Source organism: Tachyglossus aculeatus, chromosome 3 (genome assembly GCF_015852505.1).
Source record: "Tachyglossus aculeatus isolate mTacAcu1 chromosome 3, mTacAcu1.pri, whole genome shotgun sequence".
Taxonomy (NCBI): domain Eukaryota; kingdom Metazoa; phylum Chordata; class Mammalia; order Monotremata; family Tachyglossidae; genus Tachyglossus; species Tachyglossus aculeatus.
The window spans coordinates 64,026,492-64,030,610 of record NC_052068.1 but is presented as its reverse complement, the minus strand read 5'-3'; the positions used below and the strand labels follow the sequence as shown (position 1 = coordinate 64,030,610).

Sequence of the window (4,119 nt, the reverse complement as noted above, 5' to 3'; positions counted from 1 at the left end):
GTATCTAGCCTGGCCCCCTGCCTTGAGTTGACCCCCAGGATCCCGGCATCTGCATCCAGCCGGAATGGGATTAGCATCTAGGGAGATCTTGCCATGCCCACATGGTGATTCACCCTCCCAAATTGTCTTTGCAGGCTGCTGGAAATTGTAGCTTCAGCCACTCCCCCGGGTGTCAAGGAGCTGGGGGCCATGTTTGGTCCACGATCCAGGATCCAAGGCAGGACCCCACAGACGTCCTCAGGCTGCAGAACAGCAGATTTGGAACATGGTGGCTCTTCTTCTCCTGTGTTCTAGCTCCAGCTCATCAGTGTCGCTATAGGAGGTCTCAGGTAGGTGGATTCTCCTCCTGCAAAAAAGGGGGATCCCAGAAAATGCCCTTCCTAGAGGCATTCCTAAAGTGTTTGCTTCCCTAGGAGTGGGTGAGGGGAATTTTGTGACTAACTTTTTAAGAAAGGGGTGGATTTCCATTAAAGTTTGCAGTGCTCTTGAAAATGTCTTCTCTCTCTATTCTGCTTCCTCCTCCCATCAGAGCCCAGCGTCCGCCCGAGTGGCCATTTCAAAAAAAAAAAATGTTGAAAAGCATTGCCTTTGTTCATTACAGAATATACTCAGTACTTGCTGCAACCAGTCAACCTACGCCTCAGGCAAAAACTCCTCACTCTCGGCTTCAAGGCTCTCCATCACCTCACCCCCTCCTACCTCACCTCCCTTCTTTCCTTCTACAGCCCAGCCTGCACCCTCCGGTCCTCTGCTGCTCACCTCCTCACTGTGCCTCATTCTCGACTGCCCCGCCGTCGACACCCGGCCCACATCCTCCCCCTGGCCTGGAATGCCCTCTCTCCGCACATCCACCAAGCTAGCTCTCTTCTTCCCTTCAAAGCCCTACTGAGAGCTCACCTCATTCATTCAATTGTATTTATTGAGCGCTTACTGTGTGCAGAACACTGTACTAAGTGCTTGACAGAGGTCTTCCCAGACTGAGCTCCCTCCTTCCTCTCCCCCTCCTCCCCTTCCCCATCCCCCCACCTTACCTCCTTCCCCTCCCCACAGCACCTGTATATATGTTTAGACATATTTATTACTCTATTTTACTTGTACATATTTACTATTCTATTTATATTATTTTGTTAATTTGTTTTGTTTTGTTGTCTATCTCCCGTAGGGATCATTTCTATATGTAGCCAACTTGTACTTTCCCCCTTCTAGACTGTGAGCCCACTGTTGGGTAGGGACTGCCTCTACATGTTGCCAACTTGTACTTCCCAAGTGCTTAGTACAGTGCTCTGCACACAGTAAGTGCTCAATAAATAGGATTGATTGATTGATTGATTCCCAAGTGCTTAGTACAGAGCTCTGCACACAGTAAGCGCTCAATAAATACGATTGAATGAATGAATGAATGCAACCGCTGTGCTAAATTCTGGGCTAGACACAAGATAATCATATCAGACACCATCTCTTTCCTGTCTGTCACAACTCTTGTATTTACTCTCCCAAGCACTTAAGTACAGTGCTCTGCAATAATAAACAGTAAATACCATTGTTTGACCTAAGTAGGGGGGAGTGCAGGTATCTAATCCCCATTGCACAGATGAGGAAACTGAGGTTCCTCTTAAGCACAGAGCTTAAGTCACTTGGCCAAGGTCTCACAGCAGGCCAAGAACAGAACTGGGACTAGAACTCAGGTCTTCTGATTGCCTGTCTGTCCTATTCTTTTTCCATTAGACCATGCTGCCATTTTAGGATGATGAAAATCAGAACAAGGCAGAATAAGGTATCTGAGCCCCATGTGGGACAGGGATTTTGTCCAACCTGATTAACTTGTATCTACCCCAGCACTTAGAACAATGGTTGGTGCTTAACAAGTACCATAAAAATTATTATTATTATTGCTATCAAAATCAGTATTACTGGCTTTACGTGTAGCCAAAGATAGCTAGAACTAGGTTGTGCTCATCCTGGGTTCCTTCTGAGTTGTAGTTTTTTAAAATGGTATTTGTTAAGTGCTTACTATGTGCCAGACACTGTACTAAGTGCTGGTGTAGATACAAGCTAATCAGGTTGTACACACTCCATCATCTCCCACGTGGGGCTCACAGTCTTAATCCCCAATTTACAGATGAGACGACTGAGGCACAGAGAAGTTAAGTGATTTGCCCAAGGTCACAAAGCAGACAAATGGCAGAACCTAACTGGAAACCGGGATTAGAATCCATCCTCTACCCATTAGGCCACACTGCTTCTCTCTCCAGGATGGCTGCCTGGCTCTTACTCCTCTGGTTTCAGCTCCAATGGAATAAATCAATGGTATTTACTGAGCACTATACTAAGCACTATACTAAGCGCTTGGGAGAGTACAATATGATAGAGTTGGTAGACACGTTCCCTGCCCACAGTGAGTTTACAGTTTAGAATTGATAATCCTGGTGGCAGAGGAAAGATTCTGTCTTCTCTGGGACCAAGGAAGCCACTGTTGAATTATGATCACATCTGAATCCCATTTGGTCTCTCGTTCACCAGATAATAATAATAATAATAATAATAATAATAATAATAATAATAATAATAGCATTTATTAAGCACTTACTGTGTGCAAAGCACTGTTCTAATTGCTGGGATGAGAGAGGGGAGTATCTATAAAATAAGCCAGCTGGGCACCAAATTCATAAGAGGAAAAGCGTAATCCAAGAGGACTCCTCCTACCCCCCAAACCCACTCCTTTTGGTAGTGGGGATTTACCAACTTTGGTCTTGGGTCACATTTGACTCCTCTCTATCTTTCACCTCTCCCATTACAGTCTAACTCCTCCTGGATTTTTCTCCACTATATTTCCAGGACCGCCCTTTCCCCATCAAACTGATGCCCCCACCCAGTTGATGCTCTTGTTATCTTCCAACTAGAAGACCACCCCTCTCAGGGTCACACCTGGAGAGTTTCCAGCACTCTACCAGTCTCAGCTATGGGAGGGAGAGTCAAGCAGAGGCATACCTATTCCGTTCCTAGCTTGGCCAGTGGCTGGCAAGCGGAAGGCAATCCGCTACAAGTCAAAACTCCCCCATGCTGGGCCGCAGTGGCATGGGAAAGAGTCGAGGGCACAGACATAGGTTTACTGCGCAGAAGGAGGCAATGGTAAACCACTTCTGTATTTTCACCAAGAAAACTCTATGGATACACTAAAAGAACGATTGCAGATGGAGAGCGGGGCATTTGGGAGAGATGTGTCCACGGTGTTGCTATAGGTCGGAAACGACTCGACAACATAAGTCCATCCTACACTCTTTTGTCCCATTTACCTTCCTGAAACATTATTCATAACTCCTCAATGCTCCTCCTGGAGCCACTCATTTCCCTCCACATCAAACAAAAGCACCTGACCACTGGCTTCAAGATTCTCCACTGGCCCTCTTTCCTCCTTATGTTTTTAATGGTATTTTAAGTGCCTACTGGGTGCCAGGCACTCCAATAAGCACTGGGATAGATATAAGCTAGTCAGGTTGGGCAAAGTCCATGTCCCACATGGGGCTCACAGTCTTAATACCCATTTTACAGATGAGGTAACCGAGGCACAAGAAGTGAAATGACTTGACCGATGTCACAAAGCAGACAAGTGATGGAGCTGGGAGTAGAACCCAGGTACTTCTGATTCCCAGGCCTGTGTTCGATCCACTAGACCATGCTGTTTTTCCACTCTTTTCACCTGCTGCATTCCAGGTCACACTTTTCACTCCCACCATGCTAGCCCTCTAACTGTCTCATTAATCAATCCATCAATCAATGATATTTATTGTTTGTAGGTATTACTCTATTTTATTTGTACATATGTATTCTATTTATTTTATTTTGTTAATATGTTTTGTTTTGTTCTCTGTCTCCCCCTTCTAGACTGTGAGCCCACTGTTGGGTAGGGACCGTCTCTATATGTTGCCAACTTGTACTTCCCAAGCGATTAGTACAATGCTCTGCACACAGTAAGCGCTTAATAAATACGATTGAATTGAGCATTTACTTTGTGCAGATCACTGTACTAAGCGCTTGGGAAAGTGCAATACAACAGAATTGGTAGACATGCTCACTGCCCACAAGGAGTTTACAGTCTAGAAGAGGAGACAGACATAAATA

General features: G+C 45.5%; 1 non-coding gene across 1 annotated transcript; it reads left to right on the top strand.

Moving 5' to 3' along the window:
- The first annotated feature begins 2,907 nt into the window (after nucleotides 1-2,907).
- Nucleotides 2,908-3,045, top strand: LOC119926230. The gene has a single exon (XR_005450122.1). It is a non-coding gene; the product is annotated as a small nucleolar RNA SNORA7 (small nucleolar RNA).
- The last annotated feature ends 1,074 nt before the right edge of the window (nucleotides 3,046-4,119 follow it).